Below are 23,870 nucleotides of genomic sequence, written 5' to 3'. Positions count from 1 at the left end.
AAACTCGAGTGAGGTGTTGGGTTTGTAGATCAGTCCTGTCATGACCGAAATATTGAGGTAAAAAAGGCTCTCCATCACTTTCTACACTTGCCTTTCAGTAACACGCTCCGACAGTGCCAAAGCATTCAAATGAAGGCCAACGGTTTTACAGTTATTGTGCCCGATACAAGCCACCGACTCTGAATGGAGCCACATCATAACTTTGCCATTTAGTAAATCTAGGTCAGGGGATAAATGCTCTGGGCTTTGGTGGACTGTTGACTGATTGGATACAGGAAACCTTTTTTAATTGATCAATAAAATAAGTCTAAGTTAATATTATAGACTTAGGTTAAAACTTAGAACTGAATATACATGAGTTACACCTTTATATTCCCTCTCAGATTAATAAAAAAAAAAAGGAAAAAAAAAATCTGGCATATCTTGCACCACACTTAAGAAAATGTTATCTTTATTAGCATGTGTCACAATTTGTAAGCTAATTTGGGGAACATTCATTTTTTCCCCTCTTAATAATATGCCTACCTATTATTCACTGAACTACTTGTAGCCCACGTTGACAATCTTATGGGGGTACTTTTAAATTCTCCAAGTATCAAGCAGCGAGTGTAGCTACGGCTGGTTTACCAAGATAAACACACAATCTCACACAACAGCAGCTTTCACCCATACAACACCCCTCTCCTCTCTCAGACTTTCACAGCTGCACAATCTCCATTTACAAAACACCTCATGCACGGTGCCTGGAGCTGGGTATAAATATTATACATCATATTGCCACTTCACTGGCAGGTCACTCTTCTCACTTGACTTGACTTAAATAGCCAACATGAGTAGTACATTCCCCCAATTTGCTGCATCTCTGCGCACTTTTGACAATCTCTCCAGAGACAACGACTCATCTATTTAGTCTTTGCTGACACAATTTGCCAGAATTGCTCTCGGGGAGAAGTTTTATTAAAGAACTCATCACGACTGAAGGGAGGGGATATGGAAGTGGCACCCAAAGTTTTTGAGGGACTACACTGACTATAGTCAGTATAATCTGAGATGTCTTAGTCAAAGATGTGCAAAGAGTTAAGCACATCTTTGACATTAGAAAAAGGTTCACAATTCAGTAATAATTCAATTAGAAATACTCCAATGTTTTGCCATCTGATATCCGTTATCAGTTTTCTTTTAAGTTGGATTTTTTCTCTCAAATACAATGGTGTCGAAAGTCAGTCATCAAGAGTTTATATCTTGCAAGATTCAGTCCTTTTCCTAGTTCAACACATCTGACTCAAATGATGATGAATCATTAACAGGCCTACGCAGAACTTGTCGAGGAGGTAGTTGGACCATTTTAATCAGTTTTGTTGACGTAAAGACGGATCTAAAACTGCGAGGACACCAAGCATGGAGGACTGGAGACGGACAGGCATGCTCTAAAATCTAATGTTACTGAGGTGTGTACAAAAAAAAAACGTGTACTGCAGGTTTCTTGACAGAATCCAATAAAACATGAAGGAATTTCACGATTTTCCTCATTTATGCACATTTCACAGATTTTTATTTAATTCAAAGAGTAAAAGCTATTGGTTGGCGTGGTTGTTGGATGTTTTTAGTACCGATACAGTATTGTACAGTAACTGATCAGAGTCAACTGAGAGAAAATTGGCAGACTGATTGGTGTGCCTCTAAGTATAATTATTCAGAATCGCTATAACAATAAGACACAGGGAAGAAAAACAGTTTTTTTTCTACTCTCTCTCTCTCCATCACATCACAACACTCATCTGCTTCAGCAGGGAAACTGATGCTATTTTGCACTATTTGCTTGAGTGATACAATGTCATGATATTTTGACAAAACTAAACTTATAGCATATTGTCTGACTCTTATAATGTGTTATGAAATGATGTAAAGAGAGTAATTACATACAAATGTGGATTTTACAACTAACGAAATATAATCAAACATCGAGGTCTCTAGTTTTCTAGATGAGAAAAGATTTATTACATTCACTGAAGCTAAGATTCAGTTTTAAGACCTTATGCTTTAGGCAAACTGAAATTTTAACAGGTGAATGCTTTTGCATTGGGGAAAAATGATATTAATGGAATGTGGTGCCCTCTAATCCCTTGAGACAGAGGAATTTGCGACGGAGGGAATTCCTGTCATTCAGGGAGAAAACTATGAAAACCTTGCACACACACGCACACAAGGGCTGCGGTACAAGCAGTACACAGACAGACTGCGAAAACAGCGCTGCCCACTGCCACTACATATCTCTTCTTACAGAGTCAGACTGTTAACTGAGTCACAGATGTTCTGCAAATGCTTTACAGAAGAGGGGAGAAATTCTGAAAAACTAAATTAAGAAATAGTGGGAAAGTTGTGTAGTACCTGGTAGGCAGTAGGCAAGGAGTCCTGTCTGAGGTTTATCCTCACGTTCTTCACCAGACCTCCCTTTCCTCGTGGAGGAGTTTGTCTCCTGGTGCTGGGATTTTGAGTTTCAAGTGTAGAAGGAGGAGGAGGGGGGACCACACAGCTCCTGGAAGACAACCTCTCTCCTCTAATCCTCGCTCCGATGTGATGACACTCTCTAACCTCGACCATCTGTTGAAACACGTCCCGGAGAAGTCAGCACCACGCTTGTGTCAAGAGCCCCACTCCCCCTACCCAATCACAATCCGGCTGCTGGGTGGCTCCTCACTGCCAGGAGGCAGGGACAAGGACACGGGACAGCGCAGAGAGGGAGAGACAGACGCACACACTCACACGCAGTACCACCCCCACCTTGTATGGACACTATGAACTGAGAGCAAGAAAACCCCCCAGTCATCGTAACCCGAGAGGCAACGTAGACCAACAGGAAGAGCGAGAGGAGTGGAAACGGGAGCAATGGGAGGGGAGCAGGAGTTGGAGGAGAAAAAAAAAAGAGGACACATTCAAACAGTAGAGGCAGAAAAGGATAAACTATTTGTTTCATCTATGTCATCCTGATGAAAATATTAGAGTGCGGCACACACACAAACTATTTCACCCCCCGTATATTGACCTTTCCACCTCCCACTCCTCTCTCAGCAGCCACAGGGTATGTGGTCCTGAGAATAAAAGTTACAAATGCCATAAAAACCCCCATTGGCTTCATGGTGGGAATGTTGGCACTAAACTGTTACATCTGCAGGCACAGGAGCGCTCGCACCTTAGTGTGATAAATTCTTACAGTCCCCAGGCTGCATTCCTGCCCTTCACCGCCTTTTGCCTTGAATTAGAAGGAAGGTTAGAGGAGGAGACAATAAAATTACTAAGCTAAAGTAAGAGTGAGAAATTATCAGAGATAAGAAGTCACAGTTTGATTAATTACTTCCAGCACCATTACTGCAGCATTAATTCAGCATTGTGGAAAGACAAAGAAAAAAATTAGGTGAGAAAGTTGTTGCCTTAATCATTTAGTAGAACCACTGTGCCACTTAAGGACCCATTACAGGAGGATTACGAGGAACTGATGATATTAAGGAGAGACTTCACAGGCAAGCACTCACAAGACAATTTCCCCCTTGAAAAGGAACACCATCAACAGTGAGCTAATCAAAGGTGTTAAATACAATTTGTTTTTTAAAAAAACAATTTTTTTAAAAGGGTTTGTTTCTATTCTATAAAAACAATCTCTGTTTGAAGTTGTTTTTTTGAGAAATACTGGAAAAGCAGCAATCAGAAATTGTATTAATTGAGAGTCTTTTATAAGTTTTTATAAAATGGAGATTTTTTTTTTTTTACATTTTCTTCATTCTAGTGTATTCAACTCCATCCTCAAATCCCAATACAACCGCAAAATTCAGCATTACTGGCATCCCATACAGAACTGAGTAATCAGTGGCAGAGATCTCAGGGTTTGCAGTGCAAAAGAAGTTCAAAGACAGTTTCTTCTCGCTTCCAAATGTTCAAAAAAGTATCACAACAATACAAGAACAGAGTTATATTACGTAGGACAGCTTTGTTTTATTCATGCCGACCACAGAAGCATTTCACTTTTTCTCAAATTGCATACACCTTTTTAGTGGCTTTGGAAATAAACACCTAAACTGTTGCTGGTCAGTGCAGAACAAGCAGGCAGGAAAACGACTCAAGAGAAAGAGTTGACTGGATTGGATATTTTCCAACTGTTCCTATCAAAACCTGATTTATTTTTTCTTTTTAAAGAAAAAAAGTAATATCTTCATCGCATTTTCAACAGTGGTATGTTTTCATTTTCACGGACATCATGCCCATGATTTTGGTTTCTTTTGTTTCCAGTTCAACCAACTGTTCCCAAGGCAATCGACCTCCATTTAGAACAGCTTTGTTTTATGCCCGACTTTTACCAGTATAAACAACAAAAACAGCAAAAGTACAAATAGAAGCACCAGCACAAGTTCAGCTTTCCATTATAGCAGCCTGAATGAACAAATAAAATACTTCATTTCAGTTTGTCCATCTCCAATAAATAACTCCTTTATAACAAACTAAGTATCTTTTCAGTCTTCATCCAAAGTAAAATAAAATAAAAAACTTCCACACTGAAGTTGAAAGTTCAACTGATTCCAGTCACTAACCAATCTCTGTTTGTCTCTAATAAACACCAGTAGATTCAGATGAATTTACGGTCATTAGTAAATACTTTCAATATTTTTTTCCATTTTCCTAATTATATATAGACCCAAAACCCTTTAAACCTTTTCTTTAGTCACAAAAAAAAGTCCTATGTCATGCAGTAATATCCCCAGGATGCATGTGGATCAGTGTTATAGCTTTATTTAAAAATAAGACCTAAACAAAAAGCCCAAAGATAGAGTCGTCCTTTAAAGTCGATGCTCAAAGTTATGTTCCCCTTAGGCGTACATTAAACTAAATAAGACCACATGAAACTTTCACCAGCTTGTACTGATGTTGGAAACAGAGACAGCAGTGAGAATGAGTCAGGCCCTTGGGGAGAAAAAAAGTGCTCAAATTAGATTAGCTAAATTCACAAAGACCGTCCCCTCGGCCCCTCCTGCATGGCTACACACAGCCTAACCCACACCTCCAACCCCAAGCCCCATTCTCACGGCCGAGAGGTTTCCAAAAGAGCCTGCAGGACGGCCAGAGGCGACCGAGATCTCTGTTCTCTTTACTGGATTAAAGGTGGCTGGCGCACTGGGGGAGAGGGGCACATCTGTAAACATCTTAAATCCACACAAACTAAGAAGAAACGAGGCTCTGTTTCAATAAAGAAAACATCCAAGTAAGTCCTTCATGCCTTTAAGATTTTATTGCTTGCTGGCATTTTGATTTATTCAAAGGCATATCATCCTTTTTCTGATTTAATCTTTGTTTTCCATTTTCACAACCACCGATGGGCACAAAGGCAAAAGCAGGAGGAGGCCTTTAAAATTGGACCTTATAAATGACTGAATGACCTGCAGGGGTTCAGCAGTACCCTATTCACTCTTCTCTCCGCATGCTTACTTCAAAGAGTTTTCCAAAAGCCCACCACATGGTTATCTTAACATCTGACATAAAGTTGCCATTAAACTGAATGATTTCCCCTTATTTTATATTTCTCTGATTGGGTCGCTCATATAGTAGCTCATTTGTCTTGTGCTCCATTATTAAGCTGAACATAGGCTTTCGCTGACCCCCCCGCCCCTCCTCCCACCTCCAAACTGCCTCCCTCCAGCTCTCCAGTCATCGGTTGGGCTTGCAGGTGCAGGCAGAGGCCGATGTTGGGGGGCTCCTCGGTTCACTAGCCCCATTCTCCATGGCTGAATGAGATACATCGGGGCTGTCATAGCTATGATGCAGCCTCTGTGCCAGTGTAGCCTGCCAAAGTGAAGGCTTTCGGGATGCAGCCATAACATGAGTGAGTGACAGAGTCTAGCTCTGCATAGCATCAGTAAAGAGCTCCGACACTACAGCTTGTGATAAGTAATGAATTGTTTAACTAGACAGAGTTAACAATGTTGCATGGATTGATATTGTGATAATACATTTGCAATATTTTGTGATCCCCAAGTTGCATCCTAAAAGGTGAACTAAATCGCTACAAACTCCAAGCATCGGTCTCACACTCTGGCAGAAATTACAAATTTGTTGGACTGACCAACAGAAAAGACAATTCACCACTAAGACTCTCCACCTGGCTCTGATTGGTTGTTTCGTATGGAGTCGTGTATTTCTGCAGTTAGCACTGGGAACACTGGGAAATGGCAGAGAAGCTCAGTTTTTTTCTGTCACATCAGATACTGTCATGACAGTGACAGTTTGGACTAATAATAATAATAATAATAATAATAATAAAACCATAAACTTTGCATCTTCAGCTTTAGCCACAATTATATACCAAAACCTATTATGTATTTTAATACATAAAAATACACAAGACCTCCAACTATTTTGGAGGGAGTCATACCAATGTTTCCAAAATATCAATGTACATCTTACTTCACCATAAAAGAAAACCCTGAACATTTTTAAATATTAAACTAGATATGTTTCTGCATTTTTTAAATGCTAAATTGTTATTACTAAAACTTTATCTCATTCAGTCACATTCATCCTTTGTCCAGGTTCCAACACAATGTATAAATAATGGGAGCTTTAATTTTCTGAAGACCCCCTTAGTACTGGTGAATCCCTTACTAGCTGTCATCAAACAATCACAACATCAAAGTCTTTAAATTGTTAGACTTGTTCTTTATTCTGTTTCAGGGCCCTCACAGCTGTCTTTAACAATGGAACAAACAACTTTTCATGCTTTCGCAGCTTTTCTTGGCCGATTGTTATAGGACATGATCCCATCTGGAGCTGTACCATGTAGCTACAGAACAAGAATTGATTTTGACCTCTCAGAATATCTTTCCCACTTGAAAAAAGTACAGCAGTGTTGAAACAAAACAAAAAAAAGAATCACCTGTAGCTACAAATCAACAGTATCCCCTCTACTAAACAATAATGCATTCAACAATACAATAAATTTCTCTGAGCAGTTGTTACATCAAAGTCCTCAAGCAGTCTCAGGAAAACTTAAATAAGTTACACTTAAAAAAAAAATAAAATAAAAATCAGCTCAAAAGGTATTTGTTTACACTAATACTCTTTATGAAACAAGTCAACACTTTGTTGACCACTAAAAAGTTTGAACCCTGGAAGACAAGAGGAGAAAAAAAAAGCAGTGATTGTTGCTGCAAAGTCAGAGTCCTGCTCCTTCCTGCGAGAGGCTTGTGAAAGTCTCATCCTCAACAGGGTTTTGCCCCGCTTCCGGAAGCCTAACTTTCTAATCCTCTCAGGCGAGAAGGTGAAAGGCAGGAACAAGGAGAAAAAGAAGGGGGGCATTCAATGGGTCGGAAGGGGCTATGTATACTACTACATCCAAAATGCCTGGTTGAAAATAATCCTATAAAGCATGCCGCCGGTAGCCTGTGGAGAGTGAATATGAGGATTTGCGTTGAGCAGATTGGCTGTTCAGTTGTCTCTTTAGAGGCATGATGAAGGCAGACCTTCAGCTGTCAGTAGCCGATCGAGACAGCCTTACAAAAATCCTCAGTTTCAATAAATAAATACATAACAGCTGTTACACAAACTTAGCAGCAGCAACACCGATGTCCACATGGCAAACTTGGCACACAGGCCACCTTCATTAGAATACAAACTTTGTTTCCATGGCTAGAAAGATGAAACACAGGGATGTGACTGTGGCTTTTTAACAGGGTCTTGTTGGGTTACTGGACATGGGGGGGGAAGCAGCACGCCTGCATGTTATTTGTGATTCGCACGCGGGTGGGAAGAGAAGTCTTTCAATCTGTGGCTGGACCCTGTTTCTTCTTACTTGGAGAAAAATCAGGAATATGAATGGTTTCAACCACATGACCCAAATTAAGGGCCACACAGCGCCACTGATCATTTATATAGGAATAAACTCAAGAGCACAGTAATCCCCTGAACTGAGTTTATTTGAACTTTATTTAAGCTTATTTTACTTCCCTGGGTCTTTCCCTCATAAACCAACCACTTCACCAGTTTTTTTGTTGCTTTATGTCAACATTCATTTATCCCCACTCTGAGGACAGTTTTTTTTTTCCCCCCAACTGTAAGACTCAAGAAGGACAGCTTTCAAGAGGAAAGACCAAAGGAGTCAGGTCTCAAACAGGTGCAAATTCCAGTAATGCCTCCGCACACTTGGACACTATTGTGTCTATAAAACTCGGCCAAGCAGTGCATTGAAGGTTATACCAAGCAGAGAGGTCTGACAGGTACACCTGCTTTCATTCACCAGGAGAAATTGTTTTTCATATTTAATTTGTGTGTGGGAATGTGTCAATGTGAGTCTGGGGGACTTTAAAAAAAAGTTCACCATCAATATAGACATGGCTTAAAGTTGTAGGCCTCCATAAGATTTCATTTGACAAAATGTTCTGCTTCAGATATTTTAAGTTTGTGGTTTTTGTTGCATTGAAGTTCAACAATAAACATCAAAATTTCTGCAATTTGCTGTAATATATTGGACATCAGCTTCTAGGCCTCCTCCTGGTGACACATTCTTGCTTTACTGTAAATTTTAAATCACTCTGCATTACCACAAGTAATGTTGCACAAGTAGCAACATTATGCTTTAGCTTAATCAACTTAGAAGATCAACTCACTTGTTGTGCTTTCATTGCTGCCTGCTATCCTTTTTCTTTTCTTTTTTTGTACCCCTCCAGGGGATCTTTTTGTGGGCTCTAGTGTCCTTTATATGAAAGTACGCTGACAGGAAAGGGGGAAGACATGCAGCAAATATCGTCGGGTCCGGGAGTCGAACCCGCGACGGCCGCGTCGAGGACTCAAGGCCTCCAAACATGGGTTGTGCTAACCCCTACGCCACCACGGCACGCCCACTGCCTGCTATCCTTAAATTTCGTGGTGATTCTACAAACAATTTCTTTAGTCAGCATCCCTACCTGGAGCTCCTCTGATGCAAAGATGATAACGGCAACAAAACATGTTGCAACATATTTTTGTGACGGTAATCATAGTTAATAAATTATATTTTCAAGCACCACTTGGCTCTAAATAAACTATTCTTTTCTTCCACAGGTCATCATCAAAATGATCTAGCAAGCTAATTTGTGTTAGGGCTAACACAAGCTTAAAACACGCTGCGAATAAATTTCTTGATTTAATGCGAGTATTTGGTGTTGCAATCAATGCAAACAGCCACAATAAAAGACCAAACAAACATTTGTGATCTTCTGGTTTCCAGGTTCAAAGCTTTTGGCCAAAAAAACAACCTGAGCCAATTCCAAAAATAAATTCATAGCCAGACGTTGTGTGGGTGGGTGGTCATTCATTTAAAGAAAACTCCTGATAATCCATTTAAGGAGCATAACTTCCTTTAGTACTTGGGAACTGTCAGAAAGTATGTCAGAAAAACTGAAAAGACAGTATAGAGAAGGAGGTTAACGTTTATTTTCTGTGTGGTCCTCAGTGGCTGCAGAGAGCAAAATACAGACAAAGCTTTTTTTTTTAAATCAAAAAAAAGATTAAAAAAAACTTAGACCTCTGCAAACATGTCTGGGGTCGTTTGCTTCACTTTGTGACTGTACTGTTTGGCAGATAATTACCTCTTTGTTAAGGGTTTTAGAAAGGCTCCCCTGACCAGGAACCAAACTGCCTTTCTTAGGGTGTGAGTGAGAGTACACGTGCTTGAATATGCATGAGAGGAGTGATGGGCCTTCTGATCCATTCAATGCTGCTTAGCTGGCCTTGTCCTCTTTTGACAAGGCGGCGGCATACGGTGCTATTCTCATTTATTGGCACCCGTGGTAAAGCTGTGGAAAAAAAGTCTGAAAATAAATTCAGCTCTTTTAGCAGCAGCATATACTCTCACCGGAAAAAATATAAAGTACATTCAAACAAATTAGATATACTGCTAAGAAAATTAACAAAATCACCAACTATCTTTAAAATTGGTAGCCATTCCCAGTGTTAAGTGCGCTAGAGGATTCATTAAACACCAAGCTGTGTTCCATAAGGAAACAGGGTTGTTCAATGTGTTAATGGCACAGGTGATAAAATTGCTAATATGCACAGACATAAAATGACAGAATTGCAGAAAGAAAGGTATTCTTCACGAGGTCCATGTCAAGTTTGAACATAATCAAAACTGGAGGTAGCAATCTAAAAGCCTCTACATAGTCTGGCAAATTCAATACAGATTCAGTTTTTAAAACTACAACCTTCAATGTATTTTAATTGGAATTTGGTTGCATCAAACAAAACACTAGGGTTTGAAAATTGTACAAAGCAAATTATATGGCACAACAGCAAGCCAGCGAAGACATAGCCATCCATCTAAACTGGCATCCTGAGATGCAGCTGAAAGACCCGAGGTTAATCTGAAATAGCAACACACATCCACAACTCAGGTGAGAAAGTCTGTTGGCATGACAACTATTACTTGTGAACTTGACAAATATTGCTTTTATGGAAAAGGAAAAAAGGCAATTATTGGAAGAAAACCATACAAAGCTTGTTTTGTAGGAGAGGGAGCATAGCAAACACTGGTGTTGGCCTAAAGATTTGCTAGACAGAACAGTTCCCTTCTATTTGAATGCTGTATGTCATGACTTGGTCACTCAGTTGGTAAGGGATTATCTGCTGGCAGTTAGTAAACAACCCTCAAAACAATTCACACTTTTTTTTTTATGTGTCATTCCACAACTCTGCAATAACATCACAAAACAGAGATGCCACTATCTTCAACAACCTGTAAGACCCAGCTCTACCAAGAGCCTTTCCTAGCTTAGCACTTGCCATCTGCTTTGCATTCTGTGCAATGAAAAAGTTAATAGATTATGGGTAATAAACCGTACTTATGAAGCCCAAGTTTGAATAGTCAAGCGAGTCAAAAAGTCTCAGAAATCACCCATAAATTATGCTCTATGCCCTTCAACATCATATCAGGTTTGAACCCCATGTTTCTGGCATCTTCATTATGATATTAAACAATAGTGTTCCATGTCAAACATTAAGCTGGTCTTCTTGCATCAGCAGCCAAATACAAATCACATTCTGAAGGGTTTATAACCAAGAAGTCAAAGGAAAACTTTGCAGCTGGCACTGTAAGTGGAGAAATCTAGATCAATACAAAGTCAAAGGGCCTTCACTTCTGTGTTTTTGCAACCTTAGTTAAGGCATCATAAATTCATCCCAGATCATAAAACACCTAAAAGTGAGCCCTTTTGCACTGCATTTGACTGACAAGGCCGCTGTGTTTCAAATTACTAGCAGGCACGCAGCAGGCAAATGGAGCACTTGGCTTAGATGTGTTCGTATGGCGAGCGAGTTTCACGAGAGCCAAACGTTTGGAGTCAATTGTACAGGATATGCAAGTACTAGTCATGAAAGCCATCTGGAAAGGAGCAGAAAAGCCACTATTTACAGCTATAAATAGAACAAATAAGACTCACAATTAGAGTGATAATCCCTCAACAATGTAGTGGCTTTGTAGCATTACAAACTGTTCCACATTGAGATTGAGAAAAACATCCTGTTCCATCTAACAAAAAACAGTACAGCTGACCCCGAGTACCCTCACTGTATCTAGAGTGTTCTGGGTGGCAGACATGACCTTTGACCTATACGTGAGGAGTGAGAGGTCAAGGATTAAAGGGATGCGACACCTAAAATGCAGAGTCTCACTAAATCTCTCTGCAAGAGTTCCCTTTAGTATGAAGAAAAGGAGGCAGGAATCTGCTCTAACAGAGAAAATTAATGATAGTGTAGTTTATTTTGTCATTTTTATAAACCATCCTTATCCACGAAGAGCACTTAAGCAAAAACATCAGCTTGAATTTATTTGAGTTGCTTTAATATCTTGTTTTGGTAACCGGTTAAAGCCATTAGCAGTTTGTTTATTAAATGTGAGTCTTTATCTCTCCAGATGTCCTTTTGTTGGAGGCAAATAAAAAGGAGCTAGTATAATTGCTAACCTGGCATCGGTTATCTCCAGCTCTATTTGAACAAATACATGGCAAAAACCTGTTTTAAGAAGTGCTATTAAAGCCAGGTCTTTTTTCCCCCAAAGTGTTTTCTCTGTGGCATTGTGTTTGTTCCTTCTTGCTTGACATGTGGCAAAATGCATGAGACTTTATTACTTCCTGTTTAAACAAAGTCGAGTCAGGTTCGCCCACACTTAAACACAAAAAGAAGAATAATGTAAGCGCAGGGGAGCAAAAAGGTACCAAGTCCCTAACAAACAGACAATTGTGAGAAAATGAAAGAGCAGCTATTTAAGTTAGCAGCCAATGTAGTGTAAAAATCCTCTCAAGTTGACAAAAACATTCATTACCTTCATCATAGTTTTTGCAGTGCAATGCAGCTGGAAACTATCTTTAAGACTTTCAGGATAAGGCATCTTACTCTTGGCTGATTTGTTATCCGTCTTCCAACACAGCATGAATAAAAGGAAAACCGTTTTATCTTCAAAACGTCATTCTTACAGGGCAAAAATCATGACCAGGTTTAATAAAAATCTTTTAAAAATGCTAAAGAATACATACAGTACATTGACTAAGAAAACTTTTATTTTGAATATGTAATCTATCCCTTAAAGCTTGTGTTCCAACATGCATGTAGGCAATTTTCCTTTTGAAAATTGAAAGCCAGCTGCATAGACATGGAACAGTTTAATTAAAAAAAAGTACATTTGAAAATTACATTTAGTCATTTTCAAATAGAAAGAATGCAGACATTGCATTACTCAGTAAAAATGCTGTAGAAACTATATAGTTGGATGGACCGGTCAGAGCAACTAGTCAGGATCCAAATGAGAGTGAAGGTAAAGTTTTTTTTTAAGTTACTAAAAACTACATTATACGTCTGAAGTTCACAGACTATACGGCAACATCTACTTGTCCATCATACCCTAAATAAAGACTAATATATACGGTAGTCTTAAGATAAATCATCTTGTTATTGTAATGTCAATCTTATTTGAGTAAAAATAAAACATGAAGAAATTGTACAGAAATTGAAATGAGTACTTCCCTTTAACAGCTTCAAAAGTAGTTTTGTTCATAGATTACACAAATCACTTTCTCACTTGTGTTTGATTAGGGCTCATTAGATTTCATCCCCAAGAGACTCATGTGACCAAAAGTAGAATAACGACCAAAATAAATGCAAAAACACTATAACATTAAGTTTGCATCAACTGTATGTAATATAATAACTACAGTAAAGCATAAAATTTCAGGGCAACCAGGTCTGTTCTTACACTATGTTTTTACAGGTTCTTTCAATAACCTTTAACAGGATGGGGTGAGGGTAAATAATTGGGGAGGGTGTTGTAACTTCAGAAAGTTATTTCCTCGCATTACTCCTCATGACGAGCCAGTGTGTTCTGGGCCATCACCTTAGGAGATGAGAAGTCTGGCAGTAAAAAAAAACTCAAGGTAGGCTAAGATGATGAATTGTGTGAAGGCTGATTTATCTGTGGCCTAAGTTCTTTTCATTCCTCTATACCTCCCTGTTTCTTTGAATCCAGCTGAGCTGAAAGCTGTTGTGTTGAAATAGGCAAGGCAAGGCAAGGCAAGGCAAGTTTATTTATATAGCACTTTAAAACAGTACCACTGACCAAAGTGCTGTACAATCACAAAATTAAACAAATAAAAACAAAATTAAAACACATCAAAACCAACAATGCAGTGACGTAAAACACTCTATATAATACATAAACATACCCAGATAAATACAGAAAAGCAGCATCTCAAACCGAATCAAAGGCCAACCGAAAAAGGTAAGTCTTAAGAGCAGATTTAAAAATTGCTAAAGAGGGGGCCTGTTTTACCAACATAGGTAAAGAATTCCAAAGTTTGGGAGCTGCAACAGCAAACGCCCTGTCTCCTCTCTGCCTCCTGGAAGTCCTCGGCACCTCCAGGTTCATTTGGCTCGCTGATCTAAGAGCTCGAGGAGGACAGTGTATATGTAGCAGCTCAGAGAGATAGGAGGGAGCAAGGCCATTTAAAGATTTAAATACAAATAAAAGAATCTTAAAATGCACTCTGAAATGTACTGGCAGCCAGTGCAGAGAATATAAAATCGGGGTAACATGTTCTCTCTTCCGCGATCCAGTTAAGAGCCGAGCAGCCGCATTCTGGACCAGCTGAAGACGGGACAAAGAAGACTGGCTGACACCCACATATAAGGAGTTACAGTAATCCAGTCGTGTTGTAATAAAAGCATGGATTAATATTTCAAAATAATCCACTGGTACCATATTCCTAATCTTAGCAAGCCGCCTCAAATGGAAAAAGCTCGTTTTCACAACGGCACTGATTTGTTTATCCAACTTAAAATTTGCGTCCATTACAAAGCCCAAATTTGTAACAAATGGCTTTACGTAATGTGATAGCGGACCCAAATCCACAGGAGTGGACTTGCAGGTAGTACCAGGGTCAAAAATAATAACTTCCGTCTTTCTTTCATTAAAATTCAAAAAATTCAGAGCCATCCAAGTTTTTATGTCATCAAGGCACTCCATTAAAATTGGTACTGTATTGACTCCCTTACGATTGAGGGGCACATAAATTTGTGTATCATCCGCATAGCAATGAAAAGCAATATTATGTTTCCTAAATATTGACCCAAGGGGAAGCAAATATAAAGAAAACAAAAGAGGTCCAAGTATCGAGCCCTGCGGTACTCCACACAATAAAGGAGCAGACGATGATCTAAAATCATCTATGTCAACACAGAAAGACCTATCCGTCAAATACGACCTAAGCCACACTAAGACTGTGCCTTTGAGACCTACATAATGCTCTAAACGGGAAAGTAAAACATCATGGTCCACCGTGTCAAAGGCTGCAGTCAAATCTAAAAGAACTAAAATCACTGGATCTCCAGCATCAGTAGCCAAAAGGATATCATTAAACACCCTCAACAATGCAGATTCGGTGCTGTGTAAAGTTTTAAAACCAGACTGAAAATCCTCAAGAATATTATTTACATCGAGATAGGCCTTTAATTGATTATAAACAACTTTCTCTAAAATTTTAGACATAAATGGAAGCTTTGAAATAGGCCTAAAATTAGATAACAGAAAAGGGTCTAAGCCAGGTTTTTTGATCAGCGGTTGAACTAATGCCTGTTTAAAAGGTTTTGGAACCACACCAGTGATCAGGCTACTATTTATAATAGCCGTAATAGAAATCCCTAAAACAGGAAGAACCTCTTTAAAAAGTCGTGGGGGTAAAATGTCAGCTGCAGAACCTGAGGCCTTAAGATGACCTACAGTCTCATGTATTAAAGACAAAGTAACAGGTTCAAACTGAGACAAAGCAGTGGAGCATTTGACAGCAGGGTCAGAAGCTGAACACATAATATTGGCCCTAACACCAGCCACTTTGTCCTCGAAAAAAAACGCGAAATTTCTCACATACCTCCAGAGATGGCTCAAAGCCCGTATAATGCGGAACATTCAAAACGCTATCAACAATATGAAATAATAAGCGAGGCTTGTGACGATTAAGTAAAATTATATTTGACAAGTGCTCCCGTTTGGTGCACTAAATCATGTCCACTGCTGGTGCGGAAAAACAATCTGGCAAAAGATAAACAAGACAAAATGATAAATTATACAAGTAAACCATAAAAAAGCATTGGGACCGACTGATTTGTTTAATAATTAATCCAATTCACATTTAATTTGCTCATATTTAAATGGGTAAATCCTGTCTTCAAATGTTCAGTTATTTGGCGCGTTTTGCTCCAAATTGCTTCAGTCTCACGTAAAATTAAGTTCTTTTAAAGGAGTGGGTGTATTATGTATTTTCAGGGCACTATTTGTAGTTGCAATTTACAGCACAATCAAGTAATTATGTTGTCTGATGTACTGTATGTATCAAAAATAAAATAAAGTTGACTTTGCAGTTTGATGCCTTGAAATTGGCCTCCATCTCCAAGAACCTCCTTTTCTTTCCAACACAACCGTCCTTCGTTGCGTTGAACCTAGAAGTAGCTTGTATGATTAGCTCGGCAGACTAGCCTTTTCACTAGAATAGGTTTGAGCTTTGTCCAGTTAAACTAAATAGACTTATGTCATCCTTACAAAGCAGCTTGACTCTCCTGTCTTTGCATGGCTAAAGCTTTTCAATTTTGCCCTTCTGAGATTTTCACCATGATTTGCCCTTCAGTGACTGATCTCAAAATGTCCCCAGGATCTCTTCAACAAAATGCCAAAGAAATGTTGATTGGCAGTCACCACTTATTTCTTTTGCCACACTTTTGATCACTCTACAGTACACATTTCTGCTAACAAGACTGTCAGCCTTTAGATATTCATGATGTGGAAATAACGTAGAACCACACATTGCTGTTGCACACTAAAAGGCTTGAGAGATATTTGGGAGGAGCAGCAGAGGCTATCTAACCAATTGAATGGCCAAGCCAATTAAAAAACAAATTTTATTTTTATTAAACTCCTACTGCTGTTAAATTCAGCACTTGTTTGTTCCATGTTTTGCTTTTTTTTACCCCCCACCACTGTGAAATCTGTTAGAAGGACCTCTAGCTGTAGATTTAAAAATTGCCTTGATTTGTGTAATTTTCAGGAAAAAAATGACCTGAAAATTCAAGGTCAATAGGACAAGAATCAACTGACTGATTCTGAACAATTGCTGTCAATGTTCAAAAGTGTTCTCTTGTGTTTTCCATCTGTATATGTACAGAAAGACCAAATACATTTCTGACATTAACATAGCTGTCAAGATTATAATTTTTAACAACAATTTAATTATTGTATTTTTTTTCTTCTGTTTAACTGGACGCTCAATCTCTGTTAGTTATGTAACGCATTTCTCCTGGCATGGTTACCATTGCAAAGATGGTAAATATCATTTATAAGGGACAAAGCTGATCCCAATAACAAGAGTGTCCTGAAAACCGAGCCACATGCTGATCAAACATTAATGTCAACTATAAAAAACAGAAAATACTTGATCTCCCTTTGTAGATGCAGAACAGACTTTTTATCTTGTTATACTTGCAACTTGTTTTCACTTCAGGCATCTGTCTGGCAGCATTTATAATATTAGTGGGACGTAATCGTTTGCAGTCCTCCTGGTAACCCATCGCTCTCTCTCACACACCTAAAACATCTTCCAATAAGAAGCAGATTTCACCGAGCACCAGTTGTGGTCCAACAGCTCTCAGTGATTTTCTTTTAACCCCAGTGCTTGTTTTGAAACCTCCAGGGGGACATTGAGAAATGAAATGCAAGTGCTGTCAAATGCCCCCTCCAACCCCCTTTCCCGCCGCACCTTCTGCACATTGCCCTTCATAAGAGAGCCCACGCAGCCCATGGTGGGGAAGTGAATCTCACTTAGCTAAATTGACCGTGTCTCATCCCTCACTACCTACTGTTCCCATGGGGAAGATGAACTCCACCAGGTGCCATTTGGGGTTTACAGAGTCCAAAGACTTCTCTTAACTTCTTCCACACTCACATTCCTACTGCAGAGGTGAAGACTGTATAGCTTCAGTCAACGCCTTACCAGCACCAAACCGTGACACATTCTCTGAAGTACAGCAGAATTATTTGATGATTGATACTAAACTACTGGCACAAATCTTCCTGCAAGTGCACCCCTTCCTCTCTCTCTCTCTCTCTCTCTCTCCATTAAACATTACAAATTGAAGGGTTTGGAAGGAGGGCAAAATGTCCAGATGGCCCCAACTCAGCAGTAGCCATTTTGCAAATGTCACAGTTCTGTCCTCAGTTACCATTTACCTGAGACGGCAGGGTACTTCCCTTTAGATTTCAGCACAGTTGCTCTGATCTGTCAAGCAGAAAAATAACCAGAGGCTACTTCAAAGGCCAGGTCTCCTCCCGGCGGCTACATCCTAAATGCTCCTACCTTCATGCATCCTGGGACTAAAAGGCGTCTTTATTTCAAAATTGGTTTCATTAAGATTACCGGAATCCTTTGAGGGTTAGTAGAAAAATGGAAAATCTCTGCCCTTTTCTATAAGCATCAACTTTAATAACTTTCACGATACTTTCAGTCCTTGTTCCCTCCACTTATTTAGACATTAACTCAAAAAGCAGCTGTGAAAATGCTGAAAATATTTTTTTCAAAAAGTGAAGCACTCTTTTGAACAAGAGCCTGCTCTCACATCAGGAGCTAGCATTTGTGGTTTTTGTGTTGATGAAAGTGCACCCTGTGTGCAACAATTTTATCCTAAGAGGTATTTTAAGACGTTCAGAGGGGGACTGAGAGAAAAAGAGTCCATCAACAGTGCCTTGCAAAAGTAGTCTTACCCTTTTTATACCATTAATTTTCTTACATCTCGTCACTTTAGAATCCAAAAACTTGCATTTATTCTACTGAGTTTTATTATGATAGAGCAAGTTCGCCTTTTTTTTCTTTTAATGAAAGTCTATAAAGTGTGGTTCGTGTTTGTGTACAGCTCCATTACCCTGACATCCCTGCATGAAATCAAGAGCAACAAATTACCATAAGAAGTAATCTAATAGTTAAGGACATGTTTCTTGTACACACAGTGAACTCGTGTACAAATCATGCAGCAAATTTTATAAGTATGGTTCTAAGGAGTACTTTTATGATTAGTGATGCATTTAATCAGATATTACAATCTGCAAATTGCCCTCGAACTTATTCTGCTCTGATCAGTAACTGGCAGGTCAGTTAATAAATTTTTTCCCCTTATATATGAAAGCTAAAAATGAAAAGTACACACCATTTTAGTCCATAAAACAAAAAAAAAATCTGGTAAAATTTTATTCATTATAAACAAAGAGTTAAAAAAAAAGTTTAAACCAGTTAAAGATGCAACAGAAATAAAGTTGTTTTATTCCAGGTAACTCAAATGACTAATTCTGGCGAAACTGTAGGTCAATTGCTTATCCTCATCGTTCAGGTTAAGCCGTTAAAGCTTTGCAGCTGCAGCTTTGTTGCGGTAACAAATCCAAACTCTGTCATGTCAACTGATATAAAAGCATGGGAATTATTAGAGATCACACGCAAGAGAAGATGGGAGAACTCCAAGAGAGAGGCATTTTATCACACTCAGGTCCTGCTGTGGCTGTTCTAGAAGAGTTGGGGAGGGGAGGACTGCAGCCTCATGAAACGGCTCCTTATCTGGCCAAAGATCAAACCCTCTGGAGAGTACTCTCATTTCTTGAAATTGCTTTGACGAGCCATGTCCAGCTGCCTTGGAGAGTGCTAAGTAAGCAAGTCAAAGGTTTTATGAAACTCATGGTCAAAGAACTAAAAAGAAGGCCGGCCACCATCACATTCAAGTTCTTTTCCACTAAGTGAGGTGGTATTTTATCTAAAGCAATTGCCACAGAGATTTGGCTTCGCAGCAGCTGTTCTTGCAGATAATAGTTTTCAGAAAGGCCACCCCACAATAATAGCTCCAAGCGAATTCGTTTTCAGAAGAAGCGAATGCATTAAAGTCATCCGTCTCAGTCTCTGTGGATGCACTTCGGAGGATGGTTGAGTTATGAGTTTGGCTCGTGTTACCTGGCTCTGCTTGAGCTGACCTGAGCAGGACCTGCAGATTAAGGAACCATATGGGAGCTGATATCTGAGCCTGAGAGAGAAGAAACATTGAGGCCCAGCCAGAACAGTATTTTTACTTATTTACAGTGATGCGTGATATGCACACACACAGACATCACTCTTTAAGTCTCTTTGTCTTCGTCTGATAATTCAAAGAAAATTTATTATTTGTAGTAAAGCACAATTATCTTAGCTACCATTTTTTTTAGATCTGATGTAGCAAGGCCAATGACTATTTTTTCAGAAAGGGAGAATTAATAAGTTTGATCTAGATCTAATTAAATTTCATGATTGGGTAGAGAAGACAAATGTCACATTTCAATAAACTCACAGACTTTAAAGATGTACGAAAGTGATATTTAAATAGAAACACAAAACTAACATTGCACAACATTGGAATGATGTTGAACGATTCTGCTCTACATACATCACATCAAACAGTTACCAACCCACTGCATATTTCCACATTTTAATTTTCCCATTGGACCACTAAACCTTGACAATGCATGCAATTCACTGCTGGGACAGCTAAAACATCTTAATAATCTCAAGACGCAAGGTTTCATAGACTTCTTTTTAACCAAACCGACATGGACAACATGCATTTGGCCTTTGATCCATAATAAAATGTTCTAGCAAAACAGTTTTGCTTCAGAAACCATGGAAAATTAAAGAATGAGTGTTGTAGTTTGATCTTATTCGCTGCCATTCTTTTGTCATGTTTAATGCTACTACAACAACTACAGTGAGTTGGTTCCACACTAACATATCTCAAAGGTCAAATGATTAACCTTTCTTCAGGTTCCAAATGAGCCTTAAGAGGCGTCTTTAAGTCACTTTGATGGTGCTTCTAATTAGTCTGAGAGCTGAATCTGGTTTCCATCTGGAAAAATAAAGAATGACTCCTAATGCCATCATCAGGACCCCTGTCCTGACAGACAACACACACCGCTGGATAGATTTACATCAATTACTCTTAAAAAGACAAGAAAAACATGACTAAAAAGGCCCTTTATTAGGACAATCCATTGTCTGTAGACGATGGATTAGGGATGAGGCCACATGGCATGTCCCATTCATAAAGACATGTTTTGATTCCACGCTATTTGGTGCGGCGCGCCTTTCCAAACATTTCTCCTCAGTTTAAAAAATTAGACATGAAATTGCTCTGGCATTGACAGAGTTCTCTTGAAAAATCACAAACATATTTTTGCCTACAGTACAGTTCACCCTGAGGTCTCTGGAGATGAGTCCATGTATGTTTCTTGTGGCTTGTTTGTCTCCTCCAGACAGTCAGAAGTGATAGCAGTCCATTCCCCCCCCCCAACAAGGCTCTTCTAATGACAGACGCAGCCTCCACACGTTATGATAGGCACAGACTTTACAGCTGGTGAGTTTAACAGCTCACCAAAAACAAGAAATCAGCATCCCATCTGCTACTCGTTTCTCCTGCACATCATTAATCAAACTCCACAGATCCTGTTCTCACCACATTAGAGATTTACACGGAACCATGCTGTTCTGTGTGACATCATTGCACATTAGCAACTGAACTTAAACACGTCCAACTTCAAGTTATAATCCATCAATGCACAACACGTTTAGGCTGTGACTTTAAAACTAATGAATCTGGTTGTAAATTATGTCATTCACTCAGAGTTGAAACACCTTCAGCTATCCATCATCAATGATTTCATCAAACAATGAGATTATTTCAATAACAAAGTTTCAAGCAGTGAACACATGTTACCAAACTCAAAATCCAATCAGAAATTATTTCTTATTTTTATTTTTTTTGCAGTTTCCAAAAATTGGTAGTAATGCAAAACAGTATTTTGGCAATTTAATGGTAGTGCATGAAATCACAGCTTACGAACAAACACCACCACTTCTAACAATGCAGTGAAACATAAATGGAATGACATGTAAGATGTACAGTAGTTGTTAAATATGTTTTATAATGTTAAAATCCATCTATAAATAAATTGTTTTTGAGAATTACTCAGGTTTGAGCAAATTTACCAGAATTTGTATTTGCATTTATTTATTTGCTTAAGAAGATCATTCATTCATGAACATCTTAAACACCACATATGTAAATGCACCCAATCTCACCTGAAGTTGATTTCCATCGTTTCTTAACCTGCCAGGTGGTGCAGGCTTTATGGTTCATAAAGTAAAAAACAGAAAAAAAAACATAATCAAAAATAGAATGCAGACAACATTTCAGGCTAGCTGTCAGGTTGCAATACAGTTCTCCTTGAGGCTGTGGTAATCCCACTGCAATAATGATACATTTGGCGTTTATCAAAAACTTTTAGTGCCAAAGAAAGTTTTTGACGATTGAATTCAAACACATTATTGTTTTTTTTTTATTTTGACTTTCATTTGACCCTTAAATGTGGGCACATATTCTAATTTTTCACCATTTATAAAAATAGAGGAATGTCTTATGTTTTGATAATTTTTTGTAAAGCCAATGCAGAGAGCTTCATTAATGTTCAGCTGAAGACATTTAATACTGAAAGGTGACTATTTAAATCATTTAGCTTCTCATGTTATAAAAAAAAAAGCATACTCAGTTGTAATGCAACATATAACAAAAGCTGTCTTCAATTTGTATTCCATAAAATTCATAATTAGATAGTCTACAGTCGTGTCCACAGGGGACAACAAGCTGACAGATGAATATGGGGTCATGGATTCACACTTTAAGGGACAGTAAAAATTAAATGTCAGCAACATGGCACAAGTCTTGTTGCTGCAAATGTGCACAACAGACTTGCATGGAGTTGCCCCAGACAACTCATGCAGAGTAATGAAAGCATCTTCATGATATGTGAGAAAAATAAGACAGAAAAGGTGGATCATTCATAATATGATCAGACTAATCTCAAACATTAATTAATCTCAAACAAGTAAAGATATTTTGTACTTTACCAAAAAAGGAAGAAAAAAAAAGTTAAAAATGATATTTTGCCAGGCAACTCATTTTTGAGACAGCAGTACAAAAACATATTAGTTGAGACCTAAATCCCTAAGAAGGATAAAGTTGCTCTGTGCATGCTCTGGTAAACAAAATGTTTTCAAACTGTTTTCAGTACTGTTCAATTTCTTTGAGCAACTCTTTCAAATTCAAAAAACTCTTTATAGACAGCAGCACTAATTACAAAAGGATTAACTAAATGGAAAAAAGACTTAGTCTTTGACTTGTTGGGGAGTTGAGAAGATGTCAAGTGCCATTACAGCAAACATCTGTGATGAGAGGTTCCTAGATGATAAACTCAATGACCCCTCATCTGCATGTTTTCCTCCAAGCTGGCTGCCTGACTCTATGCACAACTTTTGTATCTCTAATCAGTTAATTTCTGATGTGCCAAACAAAATATTTTAACAGAAAATTCAAACTTTGCTCTGGGAACATCACTTTGCTGTAAATCCACAAACAGGTCTGGAGACAATTCTACATGAATAAAAGTGCATTTTAGGCATCGTCTTTTATTTCAGGGTCAGGAAAGTAGTATTAGCGCATATGGGATAGGTTCTACTGCTTAACTTTATTGTCCTGTGCCATGTAAACTGATGCACAGCGTTTGCTATTTCAAATGAGTATAAAAGCAGTCGAAGTTGGCCAGTGTGAGGAGGTGAGACTAGAAAACCACAAATCCCAGGCAATAATTCCCAGCAGAAAGACAGTAGCAGGCAGGTTGTAAACTAAAAGACCGTGTTAAGAATTATGTCAATGAAAAACACCTGTTGTTCCAGGTTTAAAACAGAGCTGTGACTAAAGAACAAAGTGCTGCGATAGGAGGGCTTCTCAGAAATGCAGTGTTTAACTAAAAACCACTCTATTGCCATCTGAAAAATTCATCTTCCCTTTTCTTCCCATTTAAGAATTTACTGCTTCAACAATGTGCTCACTGTTTAATAAGCCTTGCAGAAACATCTGGATTCACTGCCTGTCAGATCCACTCCAGTTCAGTATTTACTCATGATAGAAGAGATAAAATTTATGCATTGCAGACAACTATCACCAAAACCTATGTGTAACGGTGGATGGGTTTCTGCTATATAAATATGCCCATGACAGGATTTACAAAAGGAACTGTCTGTATGAGTCTTTTTAGTAGATTAGCCCTTTAATTGGATGAGTGGTTGAGATTACTAGATTAATACTATAGTAAAAGATAGTTTGAGTAGTATTGTTTAAACACAACTTAAATATGACAAATGTATACAAACTATCATTATCAGTGACTCTATTCATACAAATATTAGCAACATGCCAGTATCTTT

General features: G+C 38.6%; 1 protein-coding gene across 5 annotated transcripts in view; it reads right to left on the bottom strand.

Moving 5' to 3' along the window:
• Nucleotides 1–23,870, bottom strand: part of sulf1 (sulfatase 1) — an 83,990-nt gene that overhangs the window by 40,109 nt on the left and 20,011 nt on the right. For 3 of the 5 annotated variants that reach the window (XM_028004787.1, XM_028004785.1, XM_028004788.1), the window contains exon 1: nt 2,389–2,757. The gene's annotated coding sequence lies outside the window, so the exon portion shown is untranslated. Of the gene's footprint in view, nt 1–2,388; nt 2,758–23,870 lie in introns of those variants that run through there. The other 2 variants (XM_028004786.1, XM_028004789.1) reach the window with 2 other exon arrangements.

The sequence above is a fragment of the Xiphophorus couchianus genome, chromosome 21 (genome assembly GCF_001444195.1).
Source record: "Xiphophorus couchianus chromosome 21, X_couchianus-1.0, whole genome shotgun sequence".
In the NCBI taxonomy this organism is placed as follows: Eukaryota; Metazoa; Chordata; class Actinopteri; order Cyprinodontiformes; family Poeciliidae; genus Xiphophorus; species Xiphophorus couchianus.
This window is presented reverse-complemented; position numbering and strand designations above follow the sequence as displayed.